This window comes from Dendropsophus ebraccatus, chromosome 14 (genome assembly GCF_027789765.1).
Source record: "Dendropsophus ebraccatus isolate aDenEbr1 chromosome 14, aDenEbr1.pat, whole genome shotgun sequence".
Lineage (NCBI taxonomy): Eukaryota > Metazoa > Chordata > Amphibia > Anura > Hylidae > Dendropsophus > Dendropsophus ebraccatus.
In genome coordinates this window covers 7,145,603-7,170,823 of record NC_091467.1, presented here as the reverse complement: position 1 = coordinate 7,170,823, position 25,221 = coordinate 7,145,603, and the positions used below count along the sequence as shown (strand labels likewise).

General features: G+C 50.5%; 1 protein-coding gene across 4 annotated transcripts in view; it reads right to left on the bottom strand.

Moving 5' to 3' along the window:
- The window catches only part of PMEPA1 (prostate transmembrane protein, androgen induced 1), a 172,353-nt gene that overhangs the window by 107,128 nt on the left and 40,004 nt on the right, over positions 1-25,221 (bottom strand). For 3 of the 4 annotated variants that reach the window (XM_069951454.1, XM_069951453.1, XM_069951446.1), the window contains exon 1: positions 12,986-13,107. The exons of the other annotated variant lie outside the window; for it this stretch is intronic. The gene's annotated coding sequence lies outside the window, so the exon portion shown is untranslated. Of the gene's footprint in view, positions 1-12,985; positions 13,108-25,221 lie in introns of those variants that run through there. 4 annotated transcript variants of the gene reach the window in all.

Here is a 25,221-nt window from a genome sequence, read left to right as displayed (position 1 = left end):
ATATAGCACCATGCTATAAGGACATTATAACATATAGTGCTGTACACCAAGAATAACACAACATACAATGCCATATACCGGGGGGAATGGTAAATATACTGCCGTATACCAGGGAAAATGCACTATACAGCACTACCTACCAGAGATAGTAGGACATATAGTGCCATATACCAAGCACTACACTATACAGCACCAGGCACCAAGTGTAATACATTACATGATAAAATACAGCTAAATGGTCAGAGATGTTTGAAACTTCCTATCAAGTCATTTTATTTACCAAAAAAATGTCTCCTTACCCCAGAAGAAGCTCCACATTATCAGCAGGAGGTGTCTCATCCTGTGCGCCTGTCTGGTCTGCCTCCATCAGAGGAGCCTCACTGGGCCTGAAAGGTAAATTAAGGCTTCCCTCCAGGCTGATATTTGGCATTTTCTCTGTTCAAAAATAAGAGACCAAGCACAGGAAATGGCCGTCCTCTGCCGCTCATACATGGAGAGACGCCTGTCAATCATGCAGGTTATATATCAGCTGGGGGCAATTACCTTAGGCTAATTATATTCTAATTATATCAGCTCTGCAGCTTACCAATAGACAATGATACTGTGGGGTTACAGAGGTTTTGATGCTGTGTGACAGGAGAGCTGACCATACAATGCGAGCACCCCCAGGAGTCTCTGTTACTAAGTGTGGATGTGCAGCAGCTGTACGCATACATAGTGAAGACTTGGTCTGCACAGTCCTGGTCTGTAACGGCTGCCAGTCATTACCAAGGTCTGTGAGCGCAGAGGACGGGGACTTCCTGTGTTTGGTCTCTTTTTTTTTAACAAAAAAAAAAAGACCAAATATTAGCCTGGAGGGAGCATGGAGCCCAGTGTGACAGGAAGGGAGACACCTAGTGGCCACATACTTTACATAACGTTGATTTAAACAGAAAAATTTACAATTAAAAAATAAAATAAAGTGTACTGCAAAACTACTCACAACCCCTGTTGATTTGTTAATAAAACTTTTTTGGACAGCGCCAAAATTTGGACTCCGCCTATGGGAGGAGTAGTACAGTGTATATGTGTCCCACAGCACCAAGCAGGGAGGGAGGTAGTTAGATGCACAGGCACCTCTCTCCCTCCCTGCTCGGTGCCCTCCAAATGTATTGATTGAATACCATACATTCCATAAATGTATTCAATCAATAAAGCAAAGTGGACATACATTACATACTTTACAGTCACAATACAGTGCCATAGACTTCTATATATAGTGTGCCCCTGCTGGACACTTCATTTAAATTACAACTGATTCGTGACGTCACATTTTTTTTTAGAGAATCTGAAGCCTTCCTGATCTACTAAATTAAAGGAAATAGCAGTATATGTGCATTTCCCATAATTAATGTACATTAGGAATTTGTATAACTTTACATAAGTAATAACATATTAAAAATACTTTGGGCTGAACTTCTCCTTTAAAGTGAATGTACCATCAGGTCCATCATTTTAAGATTTTTACATGAAAAGACTGGCGTCAGCGTGGGGATCCCCCTGGCACCAGTCTGTGTACAAATCTTTAAGCGAGGTACCTGATGGTCAATCACTTTAATATTTAAGTTTAAAATGAGCGAAATGTCCATTTAATCTGACAAAACCATGCTCACGTTATACCAGCATGCTCCATATCACTATATACCAATACTACACATATATAATTATATACAGGAGACACCCAGGTTATACCAGCTGTACATATATAATTATATACAGGAGATACCCAGGTTATACCAGCTGTACATATATAATTATATACAGGAGATACCCAGGTTATACCAGCTGTACATATATAATTATATACAGGAGATACCCAGGTTATACCAGCTGTACATATATAATTATATACAGCAGATCCCCAGGTTATACCAGCTGTACATATATAATTATATACAGTATATACCCAGGTTATACCGGCTGTACATATGTAATTATATACAGGAGATACCCAGGTTATACCAGCTGTACATATATAATTATATACAGGAGACACCCAGGTTATACCAGCTGTACATATATAATTATATACAGGAGATCCCCAGGTTATACCAGCTGTACATATATAATTATATACAGTATATACCCAGGTTATACCAGCTGTACATATATAATTATATACAGTATATACCCAGGTTATACCAGCTGTACATATATAATTATATACAGGAGATCCCCAGGTTATACCAGCTGTACATATATAATTATATACAGTATATACCCAGGTTATACCAGCTGTACATATATAATTATATACAGGAGATCCCCAGGTTATACCAGCTGTACATATATAATTATATACAGTATATACCCAGGTTATACCAGCTGTACATATATAATTATATACAGGAGATCCCCAGGTTATACCAGCTGTACATATATAATTATATACAGTATATACCCAGGTTATACCAGCTGTACATATATAATTATATACAGTATATACCCAGGTTATACCAGCTGTACATATATAATTATATACAGTATATACCCAGGTTATACCAGCTGTACATATATAATTATATACAGGAGATCCCCAGGTTATACCAGCTGTACATATATAATTATATACAGGAGATACCCAGGTTATACCAGCATGCTCCATCACTATATATATGTATATGTTCTGGCACTGTCTACATTCGGAGGCCCCCTTGTTAGTTTGCTGCTTATCCAATTACGTGGTGATCGGAAACACTGTATTAAATCTGGAACAAATATATATATATTTCCTGTGAAAACTCAATTAACCTTGTAGCGGAGGGGGCGGGGGCGGGGGAGGCAGAAGTGCCGCTAATAATACAGAAAGGGAACCAGTTCTGCTTAAAAGGGATTTCAAGTGCGGAGAGAACGACAACACAATTACAAGGCCCCGGCGGAAAGTGAGCAAATAATTAGTACAGGCCGAAGACTCCATGAGCAGCAGCGGCGGCGGCGGGACAGCACCGAGCCAAGCCACACCCATCAGGAGCTACCCTCACCCAGTCCCATGATGCTTCACTCTCTCCTGTCATATGTGATACTCTCTGTTGTATCTATCTATATCCTGGGACCTCCCCCTCTCTTCTCCGCACCCCAGAGCCCCCCGCCTCTCTCCTCCGCACCCCAGAGCCTCCCGCCTCTCTCCTCTCTCCTCCACACCCCAGAGCCTCCCGCCTCTCTCCTCCGCACCCCAGAGCCTCCCGCCTCTCTCCTCCGCACCCCAGAGCCTCCCGCCTCTCTCCTCCGTACCCCAGAGCCTCCCGCCTCTCTCCTCCGCACCCCAGAGCCCCCCGCCTCTCTCCTCCGTACCCCAGAGCCCCCCGCCTCTCTCCTCCGCACCCCAGAGCCTCCCCCCTCTCTCCTCCGCACCCCAGAGCCTCCCCCCTCTCTCCTCCGCACCCCAGAGCCTCCCCCCTCTCTCCTCCGCACCCCAGAGCCTCCCCCCTCTCTCCTCCGCACCCGAGCCCCCCGCCTCTCTCCTCCGCACCCCAGAGCCCCCCGCCTCTCTCCTCCGCACCCCAGAGCCTCCCGCCTCTCTCCTCCGCACCCCAGAGCCCCCCGCCTCTCTCCTCCGTACCCCAGAGCCCCCCGCCTCTCTCCTCCGTACCCCAGAGCCCCCCGCCTCTGTCCTCCGCACCCCAGAGCCCCCCGCCTCTCTCCTCCGTACCCCAGAGCCCCCCGCCTCTCTCCTCCGCACCCCAGAGCCTCCCGCCTCTCTCCTCCGTACCCCAGAGCCTCCCGCCTCTCTCCTCCGCACCCCAGAGACTCCCGCCTCTCTCCTCCGCACCCCAGAGCCTCCCCCCTCTCTCCTCCGCACCCCAGAGCCTCCCCCCTCTCTCCTCCGTACCCCAGAGCCCCCCGCCTCTCTCCTCCGCACCCCAGAGCCCCCCGCCTCTCTCCTCCGCACCCCAGAGCCTCCCCCCTCTCTCCTCCGTACCCCAGAGCCCCCCGCCTCTCTCCTCCGCACCCGAGCCCCCCGCCTCTCTCCTCCGCACCCCAGAGCCTTCCGCCTCCCTCCTCTCTCCTCTGCACCCCAGAGCCTCCCCCCTCTCTCCTCCGCACCCCAGAGCCTCCCGCCTCTCTCCTCCGCACCCCAGAGCCCCCCGCCTCTCTCCTCCGCACCCCAGAGCCCCCCCCTCCTTCGCACCCCAGAGCCCCCCCTCCTTCGCACCCAAGCCTCCCGCCTCTCTCCTCCGCACCCCAGAGCTCCCCGCCTCTCTCCTCCGCACCCCAGAGCCTCCCGCCTCTCTCCTCCGCACCCCAGAGCCTCCCTCCTCTCTCCTCCGCACCCCAGAGCCTCCCCCCTCTCTCCTCCGCACCCCCGAGCCCCCCGCCTCTCTCCTCTAAACCCCAGAGCCTCCCGCCTCTCTCCTCCGTACCCCAGAGCCTCCTGTCTCTCTCCTCCGTACCCCAGAGCCTCCCGCCTCTCTTCTCCGCACCCCAGAGCCTCCCGCCTCTCTTCTCCGCACCCCAGAGCCTCCCGCCTCTCTTCTCCGCACCCCAGAGCCTCCCGCCTCTCTCCTCCGCACCCCAGAGCCTCCCGCCTCTCTTCTCCACACCCCAGAGCCTCCCGCCTCTCTTCTCCGCACCCCAGAGCCTCCCGCCTCTCTCCTCCGTACCCCAGAGCCTCCCGCCTCTCTCCTCCGTACCCCAGAGCCTCCCGCCTCTCTCCTCCGTACCCCAGAGCCTCCCGCCTCTTCCCCTGTACCCCAGAGCCTCCCGCCTCTCTCCTCCGTACCCCAGAGCCTCCCGCCTCTCTTCTCCGCACCCCAGAGCCTCCCGCCTCTCTTCTCCGCACCCCAGAGCCTCCCGCCTCTCTCCTCCGCACCCCAGAGCCTCCCGCCTCTCTTCTCCGCACCCCAGAGCCTCCCGCCTCTCTTCTCCGCACCCCAGAGCCTCCCGCCTCTCTCCTCCGTACCCCAGAGCCCCCCGCCTCGCTCCTCCGTACCCCAGAGCCTCCCGCCTCTCTCCTCCGCACCCCAGAGCCTCCCGCCTCTCTCCTCCGTACCCCAGAGCCTCCCGCCTCTCTCCTCCGTACCCCAGAGCCTCCCGCTTCTCTCCTCCGTACCCCAGAGCCTCCCGCCTCTCTCCTCCTTACCCCAGAGACTCCCGCCTCTCTCCTCCTTACCCCAGAGCCTCCCACTTCTATGTTCCTATGCTCTCCTGTATTCTATTTCAGGCCTGCACTATGCAGTTTTGGCCACAAGATGTCACCAAAGAGTATTTCTATGCTGAAAACCCAGCACATTTTATCTCTATTGGGAGATATTGTATTATGTATTTATGATATTTATTGGTGCAAGAATGTGATTGCCAGACACATCCCCCAGGCCTATTCTAGAACATTCCCTCCAATGGATCGTGGAGTTGCCCCCCAGTTTCTCCACCAATGAAAGACAAGGCCCAGTCTCTCATGTAAAACCTGGCTGTTAGTTCCTGGTCAGTAGTGAGTAGTAGTGTGTAGCTGGTGGATAGAGAAGTGTATGCTACCAGCCCTTTTCTTCACAGGACGATGGCCCTGCTGAAACCCTACAAAAGGGCGACTACCATTAAGGGATCCTACAAACCGTCTACGTCTGAGGTGACCGGTTCTCTTCAAGTATTCTCAGCTACCCCCTTCATCCTCCTGCCCCTCCATCATCATACTACTACCCCCTTCATCCTCCTGCCCCTCCATCATCATACTACTACCCCTCTCATCCTCCTGCCCCTCCATCATCATACTACTACCCCCTTCATCCTCCTGCCCCTCCATCATCATACTCCTACCCCCTTCATCCTCCTGCCCCTCCATCATCATACTACTACCCCTCTCATCCTCCTGCCCTATCATCATACATACTACCACCTTCATCCTCCTGCCCCTCCATCATCATACTACTACCCCCTTCATCCTCCTGCCCCTCCATCATACTACCCCCTTCATCCTCCTGCCCCTCCATCATCATACTACTACCCCCTTCATCCTCCTGCCCCTCCATCATCATACTACTACCCCCTTCATCCTCCTGCCCCTCCATCATCATACTACTACCCCCTTCATTCTCCTGCCCCTCCATCATCATACTATTACCCCCTTCATCCTCCTGCCCCTCCATCATCATACTACTACCCCCTTCATTCTCCTGCCCCTCCATCATCATACTACTACCTCCTTCATCCTCCTGCCCCTCCATCATTATACTACTACCCCCTTCATCCTCCTGCCCCTCCATCATCATACTACTACCCCCTTCATCCTCCTGCCCATCCATCATCATACTACTACCCCTCTCATCCTCCTGCCCCCATCATACTACTTTCCCCTTCATCCTCCTCCTGTCCCTTCATCATCATACCAGTACCCCCTTCAGCATTCTCTTGTCCCTTCATCTGTATTTAAAACAACAACAACAAAAAAAGCTATACTTACCTCATCAGTATGGTCACATGATGGATTAGATACACAGCTCAGTAGACAGTATCCCACATGATGGACTAGATACACAGCTCGGCAGACAGTGTCACACATGATGGATTAGATACACAGCTCAGCAGACAGTATCACACATGATGGATTAGATACACAGCTCAGCAGACAGTATCACACATGATGGATTAGATACACAGCTCAGCACACAGTATCACACATGATGGACTAGATACACAGCTCAGCAGACAGTATCACACATGATGGATTAGATACACAGCTCAGCAGACAGTATCACACATGATGGATTAGATACACAGCTCAGCACACAGTATCACACACAGTAGTAGCGGGCTTTTCCTATTGATGGTGTCCTGGGACGGCTGGGTGGGAGCTGTAATGGCGGCCATCTTGGTTGTCACCCCGCGTTCCGTAAACATTAGCTGTAATTTTTGGCTTATTAGTGGCTTCTCTTCAGAACGTTCCCAGAGATAAATCATCGTCAGCCACGGATTATTGAACGGGTTAATGTTGTGGTGACATGCGATTAGTCACAGCGCCATTTAGCCACGCTTTGGTTTTGTAACAATTAGCGGATTCAGCATCAAATCTTCACTTATACAGAGACGCCAATGATTAGGACACTTCACAGTAAGGCGCCTCTCCTGAAATCCTCTGTGCTCCTCTTATATGACCCACACACTCCTCTCCTGAAATCCTCTGTGCTCCTCTTATATGACCCACACACTCCTCTCCTGAAATCCTCTGTGCTCCCCGGTGTGCTCTGCTTATTCCACTATGACCTGCCCACTCCTCTCCTGAAATCCTCTGTGCTCCTCTTATATGACCCACACACTCCTTTCCTGAAATCCTCTGTGCTCCTCGGTGTGCTGTGCTTATATGACCTGCCCAATCCTCTCCTGAAATCCTCTGTGCTCCCCGGTGTGCTGTGCTTATATGACCTGCCCACTCCTCTCCTGAAATCCTCTGTGCCCCTCAGTGTGCTGTGCTTATATGACCTGCCCACTCCTCTCCTGAAATCCTCTGTGCTCCCCGGTGTGCTCTGCTTATATGACCTGCCCACTCCTCTCCTGAAATCCTCTGTGCTCCTCTTATATGACCTGCCCACTCCTCTCCTGAAATCCTCTGTGCTCCCCGGTGTGCTCTGCTTATATGACCTGCCCACTCCTCTCCTGAAATCCTCTGTGCTCCTCTTATGTGACCCACACACTCCTCTCCTGAAATCCTCTGTGCTCCTCTTATGTGACCCACACACTCCTCTCCTGAAATCCTCTGTGCTCCTCTTATATGACCTGCACACTCCTCTCCTGAAATCCTCTGTGCTCCTCGGTGTGCTGTGCTTATATGACCTGCCCATTCCTCTCCTGAAATCCTCTGTGCTCCTCTTATATGACCAGCCCACTCCTCTCCTGAAATCCTCTGTGCTCCTCGGTGTGCTGTGCTTATATGACCTGCCCACTACTCTCCTGAAATCCTCTGTGCTCCCCGGTGTGCTCTGCTTATATGACCTGCCCACTCCTCTCCTGAAATCCTCTGTGCTCCTCTTATATGACCTGCCCACTCCTCTCCTGAAATCCTCTGTGCTCCCCGGTGTGCTCTGCTTATATGACCTGCCCACTCCTCTCCTGAAATCCTCTGTGCTCCTCTTATGTGACCCACACACTCCTCTCCTGAAATCCTCTGTGCTCCTCTTATGTGACCCACACACTCCTCTCCTGAAATCCTCTGTGCTCCTCTTATATGACCTGCACACTCCTCTCCTGAAATCCTCTGTGCTCCTCAGTGTGCTGTGCTTATATGACCTGCCCATTCCTCTCCTGAAATCCTCTGTGCTCCTCTTATATGACCAGCCCACTCCTCTCCTGAAATCCTCTGTGCTCCTCTTATATGACCAGCCCACTCCTCTCCTGAAATCCTCTGTGCTGCGAAGTTGCTCCTTTTATGACCTCCAACATAATAGGCACCCTCCTGAAATATTTTGTGCTGCTGGATATCAGCTCTTTCAATCATGTACCTTCCAGTCTGGGACCTCTCACAAGATGAGCTTTTATTCTCCTGAAATCCTCTGTGCTGCTGAGGGGACGGTATGTCTTATTCTTATCTATATGTTATTGATGAGGGTTTGTAGGCTGGCTGCTGTTTATGGTTCTTGTTATGGTCAGATTTGTGTTTTACATGGATATATAAACAAACTCTATAATAAAAGATCCATCAACAGCAACTGACCTGCTTGTTGACGGTTTACGACAAATATAACAGCTCAAATTTTAGAAAATGAAACAAATGATTTGGGGCTATACAGTCCAGTGTCCCTTTAAACTTATGGGCCAGGGAGTGTAGTCATAGGGACGTGGTCAGGAAGTTGTAACTTTACTGTCAAATAACTAGAAGGTGATTATTGTAGATGTCCGAGCAGTTTCCTGTTATCTGTCAGATAATCTTTCTGTGTAAATGGACCCTCGTTCTGTGTAATATGGTGAACGATTTTAGGTTAATGATAAACAATCTCGTTTATCGTTAGTCGTTAAAAATCGCTTTGTCTAATAGGACGCTTATTCTGCATGATATTCATGGAGAATCACTTTACAACCAAGAAAAATGTAATTAAAAGGGTTATTCACCCCCCAAAAAATTACTTTCTAATGAAACTGGTCTCAGCAAGTGCTAGAAATGTGTAATTTACTTCTATTTAAAAAATCTCCAGTCTTCCAGTACTTATCAGCTGCTATATGTCCTGCAGGAAGTGGTGTATTCTTTCCAGTCTGACACAGTGCTCTCTGCTGCCACCTCTGTCCATGTCAGGAACTGTCCAGAGCAGCAGCAAATCCCCATAGAAAACCTCTCCTGCTCTTCAGAGTGGAAAGAATACATCGTTTCCTGCAGGACATACAGCAGCTAATAAGTACTGGAAAACTAGAGATTTTTTAAGTAAATTTACAAATCTCTGGAACCAGTTGATTTAAAAGATTTTTCTTTAAGAACTACCCCTTTAAACACTTTTTAATATGCAAATTGACCAGTCCCTCCCCCAAAGACCCATCAAAGTGACAGACCTGTTAAAAATGGTATAATCATCAGCTCTCACCACAGATCCAGAAATATAAAGAAAAGTAAAATTACTAAAATTGCGTAAGAAAATATCAATAGAAAATAACAGATAATAACAAATAACAGATAAAAGCTTCTAAAATGTTCAGATTTTTGGGGATATTTTAATTTTACTTTAACCATAACCGTCCGACATTTCAATCCCAAACCTTAGAACATTTAAAGCATATAATATATATACGTGAAATATATAAACGTGAAAGCCCCGCCCCCGAGGAGCCATCCATATGCCATTGTGTAACACCAGTACATTGTAAGCCACGAGCTCAGCTAGCACGCCACATGCACCAAACCAGCAAGAAATAAAAAAGCACAAATATGCGCCAAACAGCGTCCCAGACCGGAATCATTTTTGACGCCATTGGGTAGAATAAAAACTTAAATAAGGTAAAAAAATAAAAATTAAGAATTTTTATTATTTTGAATTTTTTGTGACAAAAAAAAACTCATTAAAACTAAGAATTGAAGCGAAATGGAAGCGTCGGCGTCTTCCGTTCCGCGCTCTAACCTATAGCTGGGAGCCATATTTTTCTCCAGCTCCTTAAACCGTTCACTTTTAATTTTTTTTTTTTTTTTTGAAGTCCGTTGTTCCCGAGAGGCTGAAACACTGCTCCAAAAAAAAGAAGAAAAAATCCCGCCCGGCAGTGGAGTTAACTAGCAGACCTAATTAAAGCGCCGCGTCTCATGTGAGCGGATGGGATTCATACCCTCTGAATACAAATCACAGCCGCATGCAGATCACCGCGCCGGCGCAGCGCCCACCTTACTCACCACCCCGCTAAAGTGATTTCAAAGTCAGACGCAACTATCTGCTTTTTTTTTTTTTTTTTTTACCAAAAAAGCTGCTTATTCTCCGATTTTTTTCTCCCCCGGCTGCTTTTGAAGCTTTTCCATTAAGACAATTAAATAATCAGAACAAAAGTTTCGGCAGAAAGAAGGCGAATCGTTCCCTTAACCCTTCGATGACTGAGGAGGAAAATAATAAAAGTGGAAGTTTTGTTGTGGGGAAAAAAAAGACTTTAAATCAACTGGTGTCATGCTGCATTTACACGGAAAGATTATCGTGCGAATTTGCATGTTCTTAAGTCGGCGTTCGCAAAAAATTCGCAGATCGTTCCGTGTAAACAGTCGTTCACCGATTTTACCTATGTGCGAGACAGGCTTAAGCGCAAAACAATCGCAAAACAAATTTCCTGTACGATATATCGTTCCATCTAAACGCTGATCGTTATTTTAAAAAAATCGTTACTTCGAAATCGTTAATTGTACGATCGGGCGAATTATCGTTTCGTGTAAACGCAGCATCAGAATGTTATATATAGATTTGTAATTTACTTCTATTTAAAAATCTCGAGTCTTTCAGTACTTATCAGCTTCTGTATGTCCTGCAGGAAGTGGTGTATCTTCTCCGATGTGACACAGTGCTCTCTGCTGCCACCTCTGTCCATGTCAGGAACTGTCCAGAGCAGCAGCAAATCCCCATAGAAAACCTCTCTTGCTCTGGACAGTTCCTGACATGGACAGAGGTGGCAGCAGAGAGCACTGTGTCACACTGGAGAGAATACACCACTTCCTGCAGGACATACAGCAGCTGATAAGTACTGGAAGACTGGAAAGGATATACTACTTCATGCAGGACATGCAGCAGCTGATAAGTACTGGAATAGTTGAGATTCTTAAGTAGAAGTAAATGTTAAATGTATATAACTTTCTAACACTATTGGATTTGAAAGAATCCCCCCGCTGGAGTTCCCCTTTAAAGCCATCCCCCCCCCTGCTGGAGTTCCCCTTTAACCCCCCCTCCCCCCAAACTAAATGTTCTAAGAACAAAGACAATTTGAACACTGGATCAGTCAACAGCAGCAACCTGCTTATGGTTTCAGTGTTATAAAGACGCTAACCGGCCATTCGGAGGCCCCGGGGTTTCATTTTCACAATGGATCCCAAGTCAGGGCAGGGATGGGCTTTAGCTTTGGCTGTCCGGGCATGCTGGGACTTGTAGTTTGGTTCCCCAGACGTGACCTTTGCCTCAGTTCTGGTGGTGGTGTGTAATAACTAGGGCAGAGATCACAGAGGGCCGTGTAATGTGAGGTGCTGTGCGGTGAGTCAGCAGTCCTGTGGGGCAGGGCACAGCGCCCCCTCTAGGACAGATACTGTCAGGATGCCCCCCGGCGGTCGCTGACTATTAATAGCCGTGTGGTTACAATGGCCGCAGGAAGGAAGGTTCCAGGGCTGATGGCGGGGGACACGTGTCTGCGCTGCGCCCAGACGTAACACCTGGGAGTCACGTTGCTTCTTGTGATTCACAGGAGCTCCAGGAATAAGTCAGGACACGTTATCTGGAGCCGCCGCCGTCTCCTTATCTCAGGAACAGCAGCTCCGCACTTTTTATAGCCGCCTTCTCACACCGAAACTTCTTATAACTTCGGTTATTTTTGTCTCCAAAGACATTGTCATCCTGAAAGGATAAAGGGGGGGGGGGGTCCCATTAAAGGGGCCACTCACCCCAAAATGAGACAGGGCCACAGATAGCAGCGTACAACCCTCTCCTCTCTTATCATACATAAGGGCACAGGAAGCTGAGATAGAGGCGGCTGTCCTATATGCCTTCCCTGCATTAAAGGGGGACTCTTACATTACAGATTTATGGGTATGTCTCCCCTCTGGGCAGATGGGCAGGTAGATTGTTAGGCATGTAGGCAGGCCTGTATTTAGAGTTCATGCTGCCCTAGGCACTTTGCATGCTGAGACCGCCCCCCCGTGCACCCTCCCCCTCGGCACTGGCAGGTTACATGCAAGGTGTGTACCCTGGCACAGCTGGCAGGCGGGCACCCCAGCACCCAGTACTACTGAGCGGCTGTCAGTAGTACTGGGTGCTGGGGTGCCGCTGTGCTTGATGCCCGGCACTACAACTGCAGGCACTACAACTCCCAGCATATCCTGAATGCTGGGAGTTGTAGTGCCTGCAGCTGTTGTAGTTGGATCCTGGATGCTTTGTGGAGATCAGAATACATAGATCTGTGGGGGCTCAGTGTAGGGACGTGACCCCAGAACATCACTAATAGGGGAAGATGTTGTTGTTCTATCCCCTATTAGTGCTGTTCTGGGGTCACTTCCCTACACTGAGCCCCCACAGATCTCTGTATTCTGATCTCCCACAAAGCACCCAGTGTATAATGCACCTAGGACCCAACTACAGCAGCTACAGGCACTACAACTCCCGGGATTCAGGATATGCTGGGAGTTGTAGTGCCTGCAGCTGTTGTAGATGGGTCTTATTTTAAAAGTTTGCACTAGTGTACTGTAGTGACCGCAGGGCTGTGTCAGTACACTACCACAAACAATACACTGACCCATTTAGACCCCAATGATACACAGGCTCTGCACACTATAGAAGTGATTACAGTGCAGTTACTAATGACTCACAGGTGACGTCTTCTCCGATTGCCATCGCTCACTGTTTGCTTTCTTCTCCATCTGGCGCAGCCATCATGAAGACTTCTCCGACCACAACTCGTCTGCAATGTGGGCAGCTGGGGGTGACTGGGGAAGCAGCTGGGGTGACTGGGAGAAGCTGGGGTGACAGGGGGAAGGGGAGCAGCTGGGGGTGACTGGGGAAGCAGCTGGGGTGACTGGGAGAAGCTGGGGTGACAGGGGGAAGGGGAGCAGCTGGGGTGACAGGGGAAGGGAGGCAGCTGGGGGTGACTGGGAGAAGGGGAGCAGCTGGGGTGACAGGGGAAGGGAGGCAGCTGGGGTGACTGGGGGAAGGGAGGCAGCTGGGGGTGACTGGGAAAGGGAGGCAGCTGGGGGTGACTGGGAGAAGGGGAGCAGCTGGGGTGACTGGGGGAAGGGAGGCAGCTGGGGTGACTGGGGGAAGGGAGGCAGCTGGGGGTGACTGGGGAAGGGAGGCAGCTGGGGGTGACTGGGGAAGGGAGGCAGCTGGGGGTGACTGGGGAAGGGAGGCAGCTGGGGTGACTGGGGGAAGGGGAGCAGCTGGGGTGACTGGGGGAAGGGAGGCAGCTGGGGGTGACTGGGGGAAGGGAGGCAGCTGGGGGTGACTGGGGGAAGGGAGGCAGCTGGGGGTGACTGGGGGAAGGGAGGCAGCTGGGGTGACTGGGGGAAGGGGATTAGCTGGGGTGACTGGGGGAAGGGGAGCAGCTGGGGTGACTGGGGGAAGGGAGGCAGCTGGGGGTGACTAGGAGAAGGGGAGCAGCTGGAGTGACTGGGGGAAGGGAGGCAGCTGGGGTGACTGGGGGAAGGGGAGCAGCTGGGGTGACTGGGGGAAGGGGAGCAGCTGGGTTGACAGGGGAAGGGAGGCAGCTGGGGGTGACTGGGAGAAGGGGAGCAGCTGGGGTGACAGGGGAAGGGAGGCAGCTGGGGGTGACTGGGGGAAGGGAGGCAGCTGGGGGTGACTGGGGGAAGGGAGGCAGCTGGGGTGACTGGGGGAAGTGGAGCAGCTGGGGTGACTGGGGGAAGGGGAGCAGCTGGGGTGACTGGGGGAAGGGGAGCAGCTGGGGTGACTGGGGGAAGGGGAGCATCTGGGGTGACTGGGGGAAGGGGAGCAGCTGGGGTGACTGTGGGAAGGGGAGCAGCTGGGGTGACTGGGGCAGGAGGGCAGCTGGGGGTGACTGGGGAAGGGAGGCAGCTGGGGGTGGCAGGGGGAGCAGCTAGGGTGACAGGGGGAGGGGGAGAAGCTGGGAAGCAGCTGGGGTGACAGGGGAAGAAGCTGGGGAACAGGGGGAGCAGCTGGGGCGACGGGGAGGTGGGAGAAGCTGGGGAACAGGGGGAGCAGCTGGGGTGACTGGAAGAAGCTGGGTGAAGGGGAGCAGCTGGGGTACAGGGGGAGCAGCTGGGGCAACAGGGGAGGGGGAGCAGCTAGGGGTGGCTGGGGGAGAAGATGGGGCAGCTGGGATGGCAGGGGGAGATCATCGGGGGCAGGGGGCGAAGATGGGAGGGCATCTGGGGTGGCAGGGGGAGAAGATTGGGGGCAGCTGGGATGGCAAGGGAGAAGATTGGGGGGCAGGGGGAGAAGATGGGGGGTAGGGGGGGTTAGCTGGGATGGCAGGGGAGAAGATGGGGGACAGGGGGAGGAGATGGGGGCAGCTGAGATGGCAGGGGAGGAGATGGGGGCAGCTGAGATGGCAGGGGAGGAGATGGGGGCAGCTGAGATGGCAGGGGAGAAGATGGGGGGCAGCTGAGATGGCAGGGGAGAAGATGGGGGCAGCTGAGATGGCAGGGGAGAAGATGGGGGCAGCTGAGATCACTGTTTGCTTTCTTCTCCATCTGGCGCAGCATCATGAAGACTTCTCCGACCACAACTCGTCTGCAATGTGGGCAGCTGGGGGTGACTGGGGAAGCAGCTGGGGTGACTGGGAGAAGCTGGGGTGACAGGGGGAAGGGGAGCAGCTGGGGGTGACTGGGGAAGCAGCTGGGGTGACTGGGAGAAGCTGGGGTGACAGGGGGAAGGGGAGCAGCTGGGGTGACAGGGGAAGGGAGGCAGCTGGGGGTGACTGGGAGAAGGGGAGCAGCTGGGGTGACAGGGGAAGGGAGGCAGCTGGGGGTGACTGGGGGAAGGGAGGCAGCTGGGGGTGACTGGGAAAGGGAGGCAGCTGAGGGTGACTGGGGCAGGAGGGCAGCTGGGGGTGACTGGGGAAGGGAGGCAGCTGGGGGTGGCAGGGGGAGCAGCTAGGGTGACAGGGGGAGGGGGAGAAGCTGGGAAGCAGCTGGGGTGACAGGGGAAGAAGCTGGGGAACAGGGGGAGCAGCTGGGGCGACGGGGAGGGGGAGAAGCTGGGGAACAGGGGGAGCAGCTGGGGTGACTGGAAGAAGCTGGGTGAAGGGGAGCAGCTGGGGTACAGGGGGAGCAGCTGGGGCAACAGGGGAGGGGGAGCAGCTAGGGGTGGCTGGGGGAGAAGATGGGGCAGCTGGGATGGCAGGGGGAGATCATCGGGGGCAGGGGGCAAAGATGGGAGGGCATCTGGGGTGGCAGGGGGAGAAGATTGGGGGCAGCTGGGATGGCAAGGGAGAAGATTGGGGGGCAGGGGGAGAAGATGGGGGGTAGGGGGGGTTAGCTGGGATGGCAGGGGAGAAGATGGGGGACAGGGGGAGGAGATGGGGGCAGCTGAGATGGCAGGGGAGAAGATGGGGGGCAGCTGAGATGGCAGGGGAGAAAATGGGGGCAGCTGAGATGGCAGGGGAGAAGATGGGGGCAGCTGAGATGGCAGGGGAGAAGATGGGGGCAGCTGAGATGGCAGGGGAGAAGATGGGGGCAGCTGAGATGGCAGGGGAGAAGATGGGGGCAGCTGAGATGGCAGGGGAGAAGATGGGGGCAGGGGGAGGAGATTGGGGGGCAGGGGGAGAAGATGGGGGGCAGGGGGGTTAGCTGGGATGGCAGGGGAGAAGATGGGGGGCAGCTAGGGGGGCAGGGGGAGGAGATGGGGGGCAGCTGAGATGGCAGGGGATAAGATGGGGGCAGCTGGGGGGGCAGGGGAGGAGATGGGGGCAGCTGGGGGGGCAGGGGAGGAGATGGGGGCAGCTGGGGGGGCAGGGGGAGGAGATGGGGGGCAGCTGAGATGGCAGGGGGAGATCATCGGGGGGGGGGGGGGGTGGCAGGGGAAGAAGATGGGAGGGCAGCTGAGGTGACAGGCAGGGGGGGTAGGGGGATCAGCCGAGCGACAGGGACAGAGGCAGTATTGGAAGTTCCTCTGTGAGCTCCCGGCACAGTCAGCCTCTGTATCACACACGCCGGACAGTTGCGGCTCAGCGGCGCCCGAACTCCCCTGCTCGGCAGCGTACATGATGTGACGTCATTGCGCCGCTGCCGAGCAGGAGATCAGGCAGCGCGGGGCCGCAGCTTTGAGCTTCCGGTGTGTGTGATACAGAGGCTGACTGTGCCGGAAGCTCACCCCGGCGCTGCGTTACAGAGGAACTTCCAAGCCTGCCTCCATCCCTGTCACCTGGCTGCCTCCCTGACCGACCCATGGGTGGGTAGGCAGGTTGTTACAGTAGGTATAAGGGTAAGTAGGCATGTAGGCCCATGTGTAGCTGGGTGGGAAGATTGTATGTAGATATGTGGTTGGTAGGTAGTTTCTTTGGCGTAAGGGTTGGTAAGTAGGTGGGTGGGTTGCGAGATATGTAGGTGGGGAGTAGGTAAGCAGCTCGGTAGGTAGGTACATGCCTAGGTAGGTGGCTGGGTGGTTACATAGATGGGCAGATTGGTATACAATGGTTGGGTAGATACATGGGTGGGTAGGAAGATGCAAGGGGGGCTTATAAATAATGGTGGGTTGGTGGGTAAACAAGTAGGCAGATGGGCAGAGGCATGGCCAGGTAGGTAGGTATGATGCTGTGTTCTCTGCTTATAGTCTCTTCCTGGTTTTGGCTTCAAAAATCAGGTGGGAGGATAGGTAAGTGAGTGGGCAGGTGCGAGGATAGGTAAGTGAGTGTGCAGGTGCGAGGATAGGTAAGGGACTGGGCAGGTGCGAGGATAGGTAAGTGAGTGGGCAGGTGCGAGGATAGGTAAGGGACTGGGCAGGTGCGAGGATAGGTAAGTGAGTGGGCAGGTGCGAGGATAGGTAAGTGAGTGGGCAGGTGCGAGGATAGGTAAGTGAGTGGGCAGGTGCGAGGATAGGTAAGTGAGTGTGCAGGTGCGAGGATAGGTAAGTGAGTGTGCAGGTGCGAGGATAGGTAAGTGAGTGGGCAGGTGCGAGGATAGGTAAGTGAGTGGGCAGGTGCGAGGATAGGTAAGTGAGTGCGCAGGTACAAGGATAGGTAAGTGAGTGTGCAGGTGCGAGGATAGGTAAGTGAGTGGGCAGGTGCGAGGATAGGTAAGTGAGTTGGCAGGTGCAAGGATAGGTAAGTGACTGGGCAGGTGCGAGGATAGGTAAGTGACTGGGCAGGTGCGAGGATAGGTAAGTGACTGGGCGGGTGCGAGGATAGGTAAGTGAGTGGGCGGGTGCGAGGATAGGTAAGTGACTGGGCAGGTGCGAGGATAGGTAAGTGAGTGGGCAGGTGCGAGGATAGGTAAGTGAGTGGGCAGGTGCGAGGATAGGTAAGTGAGTGGGCAGGTACGAGGATAGGTAAGTGAGTGGGCAGGTACGAGGATAGGTAAGTGAGTGGGCAGGTGCGAGGATAGGTGAGTGGGCAGGTGCGAGGATTGGTGAGTGGGCAGGTGCGAGGATAGGTAAGTGACTGGGCTGGTGGGAGGATAGGTAAGTGACTGGGCTGGTGGGAGGATAGGTAAGTGAGTGGGCAGGTGCGAGGATAGGTAAGTGAGTGGGCAGGTGCGAGGATAGGTAAGTGAGTGGGCAGGTACGAGGATAGGTAAGTGAGTGGGCAGGTGCGAGGATAGGTAAGTGAGTTGGCAGGTGCAAGGATAGGTAAGTGAGTGGGCAGGTACGAGGATAGGTAAGTGAGTGGGCAGGTGCGAGGATAGGTAAGTGAGTGGGCAGGTGCGAGGATAGGTAAGTGAGTGGGCAGGTGCGAGGATTGGTAAGTGAGTGGGCAGGTGCGAGGATTGGTAAGTGAGTGGGCAGGTGCGAGGATAGGTAAGTGACTGGGCTGGTGCGAGGATAGGTAAGTGAGTGGGCAGGTGCGAGGATAGGTAAGTGAGTGGGCAGGTGCGAGGATAGGTAAGTGAGTGGGCAGGTGCGAGGATAGGTAAGTGAGTGGGCAGGTGCGAGGATAGGTAAGTGAGTTGGCAGGTGCAAGGATAGGTAAGTGAGTGGGCAGGTACGAGGATAGGTAAGTGAGTGGGCAGGTGCGAGGATAGGTAAGTGAGTTGGCAGGTGCGAGGATAGGTAAGTGAGTGGGCAGGTGCGAGGATAGGTAAGTGAGTGGGCAGGTGCGAGGATAGGTAAGTGAGTGGGCAAGTGCGAGGATAGGTAAGTGAGTGGGCAGGTGCGAGGATAGGTAAGTGAGTGGGCAGGTGCGAGGATAGGTAAGTGAGTGGGCAGGTGCGAGGATAGGTAAGGGACTGGGCAGGTGCGAGGATAGGTAAGTGAGTGGGCAGGTACGAGAATAGGTAAGTGACTGGGCAGGTACGAGGATAGGTTAGTGGGCAGGTACGAAGATAGGTAAGTGAGTGTGCAGGTGCGAGGATAGGTAAGTGACTGGGCAGGTACGAGGATAGGTTAGTGGGCAGGTACGAGGATAGGTTAGTGGGCAGTTGCGAGGATAGGTAAGTGACTGGGCAGGTGCGAGGATAGGTAAGTGAGTGGGCAGGTGCGAGGATAGGTAAGTGAGTGTGCAGGTGCGAGGATAGGTAAGTGAGTGTGCAGGTGCGAGGATAGGTAAGTGACTGGGCAGGTGCGAGGATAGGTAAGTGACTGGGCAGGTGCGAGGATAGGTAAGTGACTGGGCAGGTGCGAGGATAGGTAAGTGAGTGGGCAGGTACGAGGATAGGTAAGTGAGTGGGCAGGTACGAGGATTGGTAAGTGACGGCAGGTGCGAGGATAGGTAAGTGACTGGACAGGTGCGAGGATAGGTAAGTGACTGGGCAGGTGCGAGGATAGGTAAGTGAGTGTGCAGGTGCAAGGATAGGTAATTGAGTGCGCAGGTGAGAGGATAGGTAAGTGAGTGCGCAGGTGAGAGGATAGGTAAGTGAGTGGGCAGGTGCGAGGATAGGTAAGTGAGTGTGCAGGTGCGAGGATAGGTAAGTGAGTGCGCAGGTGAGAGGATAGGTAAGTGAGTGGGCAGGTACAAGGATAGGTAAGTGAGTGTGCAGGTGCAAGGATAGGTAAGTGAGTGCGCAGGTGAGAGGATAGGTAAGTGAATGTGCAGGTGCGAGGATAGGTAAGTGAGTGTGCAGGTGCAAGGATAGGTAAGTGAGTGCGCAGGTGAGAGTATAGGTAAGTGAGTGTGCAGGTGAGAGGATAGGTAAGTGAGTGAGCAGGTGCGAGGATAGGTAAGTGAGTGAGCAGGTGCGAGGATAGGTAAGTGAGTGTGCAGGTTCGAGGATAGGTAAGTGAGTGCGCAGGTACAAGGATAGGTAAGTGAGTGCGCAGGTGAGAGGATAGGTAAGTGAATGTGCAGGTGCGAGGATAGGTAAGTGAGTGCGCAGGTGAAAGCAAAGGTAAGTAAGTGGGCAGGTGCGAGGATAGGTTAGTGACTGGGCAGGTGCGAGGATAGGTTAGTGGGTAGGTGGGAGGATAGGTGAGTGGGCAGGTGGGAGGATATGTAAGGTGGGTAGGTAGGCAGGTGTGTATGTAGGTAGGTTTACACAGAAGTAGGTGGTAAGATGAGTAGTTGGGCAGATAACTTAGTGATTTGGTAGGTCCCACCTCTCCCATTACTGCCCCCTTTGCTCCTCTCCCTGCCCCCGTGCCTCAGTGTGATGCATGTGGTGACACAGTAACATCATTGCACCATCGGCTGCCCCAATCCTTTGTACACCACAGGCCCAAAGCAGTAAGTGACGAGGCAGGGTGCCAATGGCTCTCTGCTCCCCCATGGATTCCTAGTACCTGCATGTCCTGTACCTTGGATTATAGTGCCTGCTGGATCCAGAGAGGTCTGAGCCTATGAGAGTTACAGAAAGAGAAGAGCTAATTTGAACACCTTTCCTAACATTCAGTTTTACTGCAAGTTGTAAAGCGAGATACCTGTGTTTAAAGTGCAGCCTATTGTACTGACATCTAGTGGCCAATGGGAACATTACAGCTGCATGTGGTCAAATGCAAAACAACTTTACAACAAAACCCAGCGATGTCCCTTTAAGCAAAGAGATCCAGGTAGAGGGAGGTCGGCATTGTCTGTGGCGGGGCACGGCCTTGAGACGCATTCCTGCAGCGGGAGGCCACTTCCTGTATACTCTATGGTAATGGCAGTGGGTGCAGTGTTTATATAATCTCCTATACCGTTATATGACTCACAATCACATCAGATGGTAAATGAGCTGATACATATGGCGGCTGCAGTGAGTCAGACGCTTACCTCAGGTCTCTTACACAAGTATCAGAAGTTGGGGGCCAGTATTACAGGGACCCTCACAATCTTATCTCTCCAGTCTGACACAGTGCTCTCTGCTGCCACCTCTGTCAATGCCAGGAACTGTCCAGAGCAGGAGAGGTTTTCTATGGGGATTTGCTGCTGCTCTGGACAGTTCCTGACATGGACAGAAGTGGCAGCAGAGAGCAATTTTTTTCGCTGGAGTACCCCTATGTCCATAGATAGATAGGAGCGCGATAGCTGTAGACTGGACATTAGGCCCCCTTACTGATCGCAGTCGGCTCCTCTGACGGCCAGCTCTCCTCTCCTGTATGTTACCATCTTAACCCCTCATTTTCTGCACTGGTTGGGTATAAGTGTATTTTTTCTGGCTCTGGCCCTGTTTTAACAATACACAGTAAAATTCCATTAATCCGGCATCACCCACCATGCGCCCCCTAGTGGCAGATTATAGAAGTGCTAATAAGTGATCATTATAAGTGATCTGGAATAATCCGTATACTTAAGGGAGAACCCTGGAGTCTGGCTGCTAAGGTAGCAGAAATATTCTTTTAGCTATTTACTCGATTAAAGGGGAGTTCCGCATTGAATATTCCTTACCAGCCACAATGACGTCCTGACAGCTCCATACTGCTCCATAACTACAACCCCCATCATGTCCTGACAGCTGCATACTGCTGCATAACTACAGCCCCCAGCATGTCCTGACAGCTCCATACTGCTCCATAACTACAACCCCCAGCATGTCCTGACAGCTGCTTACTGCTCCATAACTACAACCCCCAGCATGTCCTGACAGCTGCTTACTGCTCCATAACTACAACCCCCAGCATATCCTGACAGCTCTATACTGCTCCAGTACTACAACTCCCAGCATGTCATGACAGCTCCATACTGCTCCAGTACTACAACCCCCAGCATGTCCTGACAGCTCCATAATGCTCCAGAACTACAACTCCCAGCATAACCTGACAGCTCCATGCTGCTCCAGAACTACAACTCCCAGCATGTCCTGACAGCTGCTTACTGCTCCATAACTACAACCCCCAGCATGTCCTGACAGCTCCATAATGCTCCAGAACTACAACTCCCAGCATATCCTGACAGCTCCATACTGCTCCAGAACTACAACTCCCAGCATGTCCTGAGAGTTCCATACTGCTCCAATGCTACAACCCCAACTGCAGCCCTCCAGATGTTGCAAAACTATAACTCCCATCAGGCCTGGATATCTAAGTTTTTGTCTGTCCAGGCAAGAAGGGAATCATAGTTTTTCAACAGCTGGAGGACTGTGATTTTGACACAGACAATGCTCTGTGAACTGCAGCTGCTGCCTCCTACATGTTATATATACTGGTACACTGTATACAGGACTGGATATAGGTTCTCTATACTGATACACTGTATACAGGACTGGATATAGGTTCCCTATACTGATACACTGTATACAGGACTGGATATAGGTTCTCTATACTGATACACTGTATACAGGACTGGATATAGGTTCCCTATACTGATACACTGTATACAGGACTGGATATAGGTTATCTATACTGATACACTGTATACAGGACTGGATATAGCTTCTCTATACTGATACATTGTATACAGGACTGGATATAGGTTCTCCATACTGATACACTGTATACAGGACTGGATATAGGTTCTCCATACTGATATACTGTATACAGGACTGGATATAGGTTCTCTATACTGATACACTGTATACAGGACTGGATATAGGTTCTCTATACTGATACACTATACAGGACTGGATATAGGTTCCCTATACTGATACACTGTATACAGGACTGGATATAGGTTCCCTATACTGATACACTGTATACAGGACTGGATATAGGTTCTCTATACTGATACACTGTATACAGGACTGGATATAGGTTCTCTATACTGATACACTGTATACAGGACTGGATATAGGTACTATATACTGATACACTGTATACAGGACTGGATATAGGTTCTCCATACTGATACACTGTATACAGGACTGGATATAGGTACTATATACTGATACACTGTATACAGGACTGGATATAGGTTCTTTATACTGATACACTGTATACAGGACTGGATATAGGTTCTCTATACTGATACACTGTATACAGGACTGGATATAGGTTCTCTATACTGATACATTGTATACAGGACTGGATATAGGTTCTCCATACTGATACACTGTATACAGGACTGGATATAGGTACTATATACTGATACACTGTATACAGGACTGGATATAGGTACTATATACTGATACACTGTATACAGGACTGGATATAGGTTCTCCATACTGATACACTGTATACAGGACTGGATATAGGTTCTCTATACTGATACACTGTATACAGGACTGGATATAGGTTCTCTATACTGATACACTGTATACAGGACTGGATATAGGTTCTCTATACTGATACATTGTATACAGGACTGGATATAGGTACTATATACTGATACACTGTATACAGGACTGGATATAGGTTCTCCATACTGATACACTGTATACAGGACTGGAAATAGGTACTATACACTGATACACTGTATACAGGACTGGATATAGCTTCTCTATACTGATATACTGTATACAGGACTGGATATAGGTTCTCTATACTGATACACTGTATACAGGACTGGATATAGGTTCTCTATACTGATACAGTGTATACAGGACTGGATATAGGTTATCTATACTGATACACTGTATACAGGACTGGATATAGGTTCCCTATACTGATACACTGTATACAGGACTGGATATAGGTTCTCTATACTGATACACTGTATACAGGACTGGATATAGGTTCTCTATACTGATACACTGTATACAGGACTGGATATAGGTTCCCTATACTGATACACTGTATACAGGACTGGATATAGGTTCCCTATACTGATACACTGTATACAGGACTGGATATAGGTTCCCTATACTGATACACTGTATACAGGACTGGATATAGGTTCTCTATACTGATACACTGTATACAGGACTGGATATAGGTACTATATACTGATACACTGTATACAGGACTGGATATAGGTTCTCCATACTGATACACTGTATACAGGACTGGATATAGGTACTATATACTGATACACTGTATACAGGACTGGATATAGGTTCTCTATACTGATACACTGTATACAGGACTGGATATAGGTTCTCTATACTGATACACTGTATACAGGACTGGATATAGGTTCTCTATACTGATACATTGTATACAGGACTGGATATAGGTTCTCCATACTGATACACTGTATACAGGACTGGATATAGGTTCTCTATACTGATACACTGTATACAGGACTGGATATAGGTACTATATACTGATACACTGTATACAGGACTGGATATAGGTACTATATACTGATACACTGTATACAGGACTGGATATAGGTTCTCCATACTGATACACTGTATACAGGACTGGATATAGGTTCTCTATACTGATACACTGTATACAGGACTGGATATAGGTTATCTATACTGATACACTGTATACAGGACTGGATATAGGTTCCCTATACTGATACACTGTATACAGGACTGGATATAGGTTCCCTATACTGATACACTGTATACAGGACTGGATATAGGTTCTCTATACTGATACACTGTATACAGGACTGGATATAGGTACTATATACTGGTACACTGTATACAGGACTGGATATAGGTTCTCTATACTGATACACTGTATACAGGACTGGATATAGGTACTATATACTGATACACTGTATACAGGACTGGATATAGGTACTATATACTGATACACTGTATACAGGACTGGATATAGGTTCTCTATACTGATACACTGTATACAGGACTGGATATAGGTTCTCTATACTGATACACTGTATACAGGACTGGATATAGGTACTATATACTGATACACTGTATACAGGACTGGATATAGGTTCTCTATACTGATACACTGTATACAGGACTGGATATAGGCTCTATATACTGATACACTGTATACAGGACTGGATATAGGTTCTCTATACTGATATACACTGTATACAGGACTGGATATAGGTACTATATACTGATACACTGTATACAGGACTGGATATAGGTTCTCTATACTGATACACTGTATACAGGACTGGATATAGGTACTATATACTGATACACTGTATACAGGACTAGATATAGGTACTATATACTGATACACTGTATACAGGACTGGATATAGGTTCTCTATACTGATACACTGTATACAGGACTGGATATAGGTACTATATACTGATACACTGTATACAGGACTGGATATAGGTTCTCTATACTGATACACTGTATACAGGACTGGATATAGGTTCCCTATACTGATACACTGTATACAGGACTGGATATAGGTTCTCTATACTGATACACTGTATACAGGACTGGATATAGGTACTATATACTGATACACTTTATACAGGACTGGATATAGTTTCTCTATACTGATACACTGTATACAGGACTGGATATAGGTTCTCTATACTGATACACTGTATACAGGACTGGATATAGGTTCTCTATACTGATACACTGTATACAGGACTGGATATAGGTACTATATACTGATACACTGTATACAGGACTGGATATAGGTTCTCTATACTGATACACTGTATACAGGACTGGATATAGGTTCTCTATACTGATACACTGTATACAGGACTGGATATAGGTACTATATACTG